Source organism: Crassostrea angulata, chromosome 6 (genome assembly GCF_025612915.1).
Source record: "Crassostrea angulata isolate pt1a10 chromosome 6, ASM2561291v2, whole genome shotgun sequence".
Taxonomy (NCBI): domain Eukaryota; kingdom Metazoa; phylum Mollusca; class Bivalvia; order Ostreida; family Ostreidae; genus Magallana; species Magallana angulata.
This window is the reverse complement of record NC_069116.1, coordinates 15,264,978-15,272,224: the sequence shown is the minus strand read 5'-3', so window position 1 is coordinate 15,272,224 and position 7,247 is coordinate 15,264,978. Positions and strand designations below refer to the sequence as shown.

Genomic DNA, 7,247 nt, shown 5'->3' with positions numbered 1-7,247 from the left:
CGGAGCTGTTTCATTTTGAGAGTCCTTTATAGCACTATGTCAATCAATGAACGGTAACAACGTTTCCTATACAATACCACAGTACACATGTAAACCTGTACTGGGCACAACAAATAGTTGAGGTGGCCATGGATGTTTCCTGCTAAAAATGCCCAACTCCAACTCGCTCTGTTGTTATACATGCATGGCCCATGCGTTGTAAAGAATGGAGTGTGTTGCTTTTGGACGTAACATTCTTTTTAATACATATTTCTTCATTTGGCAACTCTCAATTTCAATACGACATTAACATATATCGCAAACATAACGACAGAGGACAAAAGTAGATAAGATTCATTTTGTTTCTTTCAACAGCCCATAGCGTATATGTGAGGATATTAAGAATGGAAGGTAAAAAAGGGGCGTTACGTTTTTGCGAAGTTAATTCATCAGATTGGTTGGATTGTAATCATGAATATTCATGAGACAATGTCTCTTATATATATTACCATACAATGTTTCACTACAGTATCATTGCATTTACAACTCGATATCAATAGTACAGTTGCATTATGACAAGTGATTACAGCGTTCGTTAAAACAAACCGTGGATTATAATTGTCAAACTGTGTGCATTTTATTGAGTGATTGAAGAATTTGATAACATTTCAAGGTGATATTAGACGGGAAGCGCTGAGACATTTAAAACAGAATGAAGCATTTAACAGTAACTTTGGTTGTATTAGTTCTAGTGATATACCTATCACACGATTTAAGCAAACACTCGGCATCAGCAATTCCAGCGCTGATGCTGTGTAATGGAAAGTGTTTCAATGGAGGGACAATTCTCATGCCTACTTCAATATTTGGATACTGTCACTGTTTGTGCCGAAATGGTTTTGCTGGTCCTAGATGTGAAATCCCTCCAAAGAATAGGAAGTTACGAATGATGTATTTATTAAAGAAATTGAGATCCAGGTGACCAGTAATCAGAATTTAGGTAAGTGTCGAGACCCGAATCGTTAATTATGTGCTCTTTGTGATACTTGATCTCAAAGTGCATCTGGTTGTCAAATGTAAACATTTCAAGAATTCAGTGCCGAATTAACTAGTACCAAATTTTCATAATCAAAATAGTTTGGCAGGCAACGCGTTATTTTGAATAGGCTATGACATGGGGCGCCCAATTAAGCGGACGAAACTTTAATTTGTTATACAGTTTTTTTAACATGGGGATGATGCAACACGTCACCTAAGGGGTCAGACATGTGTTTAATAATTCCTCAGGGACGAAATGAACTATACCTGTAACATGCCAAATGTTAATCAACAAGTCAGGTATTTGCAACGGTATACACTTGAAGTCTTCCATTATAACACAACCCTCTATTCAATACTATATATATTTTTTTATTCACTCATTCTGTTGTTATAAAAACTGAGAGAGAGAGAGGAGAGAGAGAGATTCGCGAACTAATTGATAATAAATTAACCGCGGTGTGAATAATTGGACATTAATATAATTGTCAATCGGTAGATGCGTTATCCATACTGTCTGTCAGCCATGTGAAACCTTAAGAAACCTAAAATAAAAGGTGGTTAAGATTGCTTGTCCCGATAGGCAACCCACAAGTATCCCGGTCGATATTTTATTCATAAAATAAAATTGTTTAATTACGTTCTGATAAACAGCTGGAAGGTTCACAATATATAGTGAATAAATCTACCTTCCCATTTGAAGATAAACATCCGTTTAGGAGTGATGTGTTGATGAGAGCTATTGAAAAAGATTGAATAAGATTTGTTCTTCGACACACAACTTATATATGTTTTTAAAAAAATCCAGTGCTTAATCTCCTTAAGAAGTATTTATAAATGCAATGGCACTAAGTGTTTGAAAGTATCCATAATTTAATTAAGAAGGCATGATTTCTTAATAGTTGAGTCTGTGTTGGCATGTACTAAAATTGACGGGAAAAATAGGGTTTAATAATTAATTAAAACCCCAATGGTTAACGCGTTTCGTCTGTGAATTTGGATTAACGCACATTCAATTGCTCTTCCCGAACTAAGTGCAGACACAATAGAAAATGTTAGACTGGGTTATTATCAAATCAACCCGTCTCGGTTCAAAATGCACAATGAACCCATAGGGACTATTAAATCCATTAGTAATGGTGACCCCATGGTTCAGAAAATTTAACCTACGCATGGAGTTATCATGACACTCGGGTAGTGGTTTAAATGTGCACCAGATTTGCTATCTTAGAGATCAAGTATTAACCGCTGAGTATTTGATATAAAATGATAATAGATACAGCTTGCTTGAAATAGACAATGATTGCTATTCGACAAGTCTTACAAATTCCCTTTTTTGTCTTTCCAGGTTTATTAAATATACCCGGTTACAGATCGACACAGGATGGATGCCTCAAACTTTAAAGGACCAAACTTAAGAATCTCCAGGAGCTGTGTTCCTTCAACTAGAACACTAACTATTTATTTATTTATTTATTGAACATCTCACTCCTACTATGATCCTGAAAGTGCGATGGTGTCAATTTCATTGCGACAGTGTCAGAAGTCTTAAATCCATTCCAGCCATTGGCCAAGAATCTCAGTTCGTCGGAGTAGTGAGAACACTAAGCTGGAATCGGTTTTGGAGTCTTTGCGATCTGCTCCGATTCATCCACAGATTACGGAACCTATCGCAAAGCATGTTTCCGTCGTAAAAATTCCTTAGAAATCCAACGGGATGGGAGAAGCTATGGACTTCGGTTTTATTTTGCATTGTATGAATTTCAATGCAGTATTATTTAAGGATTGATCTCAGTTTACTCAAATGTCATTGTCTCAAATCAGATTTGTTTTTGTGAGATCATTCCATTTATTTATTAAGTCCCTTGCCGGTTACACTATTTACACAAAAAAACTTATACTCAAACACATGTCATCTTTTTCACATCATTCAAAGCTAACAACCTATATAATTGTAAGCTTTTAAAATATGTAGAATCTCTATACAGATGATCATACTTTTGATGTAGCGATAAGACTTTCTAAAAAACAATGTTACCATTACTACAAACTCAAATAGTCAATGTTTCTTAGAATTTGACATTTTATTTATCTAAGATAACTTCTGCAAAAAAGGGAAATCACAGATGTTTTTCTCTCTCCGCAGGGAAGGTATCGTGTGGAATTTTAAATGAACTTTTAACAATTATGTTGTAAAATCATTAATTATTCAGAAATATAGAGCAACATACACGACATGTGCCAATCTTGCATTCCAAATACCGGTAAGGGACTGTATCATCATATTTCAAATTGAAATAACACGGACGAGTGCATTCTTATTGTGATAACATAACATTTGTTATTTATATTTGTTTTCATTATTTATTATTATTTATGATACTATGTTTAAGTGTTATAAAAAATCAAGTGACAGAAAAAAGAAAGAATAAAAAAAATAAAATTTTGCTGATTTTTGCTGTTTTATTTACTGAAAAATCAAGTATGGGGTCGTTTCAACCTTTGAAAACCACGAAGGCTGTTAGATTTGTATCATCATCCTCAACATAGAACAAAAGAAGAAACTTTGGTTTGATGCTGCTGATGATATCGTTTTGTACGTGACCAGACAAATTAAATAACATCTCTCCGACTCCACACTCGCAGAACAGTTCACACATTTTACCATCAGCTTTTTACTCAGTAAACTAGAAATGTCCATTTACGACTTACAAGATCACAGTGGATTTGAATTTAAGTTTGACCTTTTTTCCTCGGACATGAAAAAGCAATCACTAGGGATATCCTTCAATATAGGACTCATATTCCCATCACGATTTTAACTCTCCCATTCCAGAGGTTTAATAGGACAAAAACGCATACCAATTTAGCTTGCTAATTGGTCATTCATATCATGAGGAATCTAATTTAGTTCCGTGCCCAAAGCGTAAGGTGTGAGGTAGAAATTCTTCAGTGAGACCTATCAAATATGATGAAAGTCTACTACGATGTTATGACCGGGACAGTGTTCTGGCCGAGCTTTCCATTCATCACTCACTAAAATTACTAACCTGCAATCTACGCTGTGGTTACTAATATGTAACTTCCGTGGTCTTTTTGTCATGTCACTTTTCTTGATAGTTTTATTGGTCTTGGTTGTCCGGCGGTAGTCGTGACCAAAGACCCTACCTTGCGTGACCATTTCATGTACATTGCCCCGTCTCGCATTTACCGGTAGACACCGGAAGAAACTCGGAAACCGTACCTCATTGGTTAAATACTTCAGAGTGACCATTTTGATATGGAAATACATTTATAACAATGAACGGATAACAGTAAGCACCACTTCATCAAAGAAAACGATCAACGTTGTTCTTTATTCCTCTGTTACCCTCGAATGGTTCTTGATCCGTGGTTCCCCCACACTTCAGAATAATATGTCTGCTTTCATCACGGCATTCAAGCTGTAAAGATTTCATACATGTCTACGTTTTTGCATGTCTTGCAAATTATTTTCCAAGAAACTAGCAAATGGTATATTCATGACGACTATATTTTCCCATTTAGTCACACACTCATATGTGACACATTAAATGTCATTACCCGTAAAAAATCTCAATACTACCCATTTTAAAGATACGAATGAACGAAGTTTCAGATTACTTGGTACACCACAGGAATGTTAAACTTTGTACTACACAATGTAAACACTGTAAAAAATAACTGATTGACAAAAGAATACCGATTGACACATCATTTTGAATTAAACAAATACATGTACCTGCTGTGCTGCGATATTTCTAATCTCGCAAGTCTCACTGAAATTAACTGCGCGTCAATGCATTTTATGCATTTCTTTTAATTAGAGCAGACTGTATCAACACGCAAGAAAAAAAACAAGTGAGTAATTCTATTTTGGCCATTAATTTCGGCAATACAAATTTAAGAGCTATTTTTACTGTAACTTGAAACAGCACAGGAAGCTACAATACTCTGAATCACACCACGACTCTTTAACTTTTACCTACATATTTTAAAATTTCATTACAAATGTAGTTTAGCCATGACAAAGTGCGTCTATCAATCAACTTTTCAGGGAAAGGGGACATAAAATTCTGTTGGTAAGATTCATGGGAGTAAAATCTTGTTAATATCTTTATGCAAAGGAGGATAAGTTGATATTATTCTTTTAATGAAAACATATAGAAATTGATTGTAAATACATATTACAAGCATTAAGACGCATGTTCAGAGTACAGATAAATTTAAAGGAAGGAAGGCCAAGGTACAAAACTTATCTGATTTTTTGTTAACGTATACGAATGACCTTCCACATAGGTAAAGCCACACATTTAACTTTCATGCATCATCGTTTCAACATCCGAAGGTCGTCCTACAAAGCGAAAAATTCAAAATTACATGTAGTTCAAATTGCAGTCTGTATCCAAAAACGAGTTCTGTGTATTGTTATTTACAGTTTCTTAAAAAAGATTTATGAAGTCTTAGCAGAAAGACCTATATTACTAACTCATAGAGATTATTTATATACACGAGTTTCTCAAATCACGCAGAGTTTGTTATAGATATTGTGCATTGTCTGAAGTATATGCTAGCAAAACTTCGTTTATGATGCTAGTTACGCCAGACGAGTAGGTGGGTCTGAATTATGCTGGTAGAATCAGATTATAATTTAGCAATTATCTAGTTCATGAAATGGGTCTTGAGCAAATAAAAAAATATATGATTTGAATAAAAACAGATATTGGCTGGTAAAACGTTCCACTATTAATTAGTCATATCTAATTTCACAAACGTTTACGGTTGCGAATATGTTTTTGTGAACCAATGTTTACAGTATAACTTCAATCGCGAATATTTGTCGTCGCAATGTACCGTTGCATCGCGAAATAAAGTAGTTTCAGAGAAAAAGTATTTTATAATTTACAATAAATCTTTATATGAAGAGAGAAAAACTACTCCTCAAAGACATTAAACCTTGAATAGTATAATATTTAAAAAGCACGTTAGCGCATATTGAACAATTAAACAATTCACCCAAGTACTTCGCAACCATTTGTAATTTTAAGGGTACTTGATACAAAATTAGATATTGTTACCAAAGGATTATACTTTCATTTGTAGCTAGTGTAATTTATGTATTTAATTCCATTCTAAAAGTCATAAGTATCGAATACAGTAAAACACGCTTATAACGAAGTCCCAGGACGGCCAATTTAACTTCGTTTTAAGCGTAATTCGTTATATCCGTCAAGTTTACAACATGAAATAGAGACTTGGGGAATGGAATTCACTTCGCTGTAAGCGTCAATTCATTATATGCGTGTTCGCTATAACCGTGTTTTACTGTATACTTTTTATCTTAATCCTTAATAATCTTCTTTAAAGAACAAGTTTATTTTTAACATTTGAGATATATATATATATATATATATATATATATATATATATATATATATATATATATATATATAATAAGCGATATTATAATATTTGACATGTGATATTGTGCAGCTTGCCAAATTTTATTATATTACACAGTTTTGCAATTGTCGTTCTATTCTCGAGTGATTTTTTAACAATACAACTGTCTCCTTTTTCTTGATTGTTAACCTTGAACTTCGGAATTAAATACGCCTCAATCGTCAGCAAAATGAATCAAGGTCTATGATGTCCAAAAGAAAAAAAAACCAGTTTCAAGTGTAATCATATGATAGTAAAAAAAATGTTATGGATTCTAAAGCATGGGTTTTTGCTTACATAAGTCGCACATTTTCAAATCTCGTTTTGTGTTTTGAAACTGCATCATTTGCATCATATCAGAGGAACGCAAATGTCTTAGTTTTATTTACGATTTCATTGGAACTCTTTAACTTAAAGAGAGTAATTTTTTCACACCAACAGGCAAATACCATCTACCATTATTACCATTAAAACTCTGATTCATGCATATATTACGGTATAAGATCATCCTATAAAAACACATGCATGTAAATATGCTGAATAACTTTAATAAAGGTCTGACCAGGTGTTAAAGTGTTTTGGTTTCTTTTATTTTTTTGTTGAAATTAATAACAAATTTAGTACGAACTTTGGTAAGGACGATTAAATTATGAAATTTATAGATTTGAAAAAGAAAACACGTGCCCCTATGAGACAGATTACATAACGCCAAAGTATTCTTTCAATAAAACGTAGTATTTAATCCGGATATCGTGAGCATGTAATTTCAA

At 33.6% G+C, this 7,247-nt stretch overlaps 1 long non-coding RNA gene across 1 annotated transcript; it reads left to right on the top strand.

Moving 5' to 3' along the window:
* The first annotated feature begins 503 nt into the window (after window positions 1-503).
* On the top strand, window positions 504-3,464 carry LOC128188613 (uncharacterized). The gene is made up of 2 exons (XR_008244168.1): window positions 504-979; window positions 2,366-3,464. It is a non-coding gene; the product is annotated as an uncharacterized LOC128188613 (long non-coding RNA).
* Window positions 3,465-7,247: the final 3,783 nt, after the last annotated feature.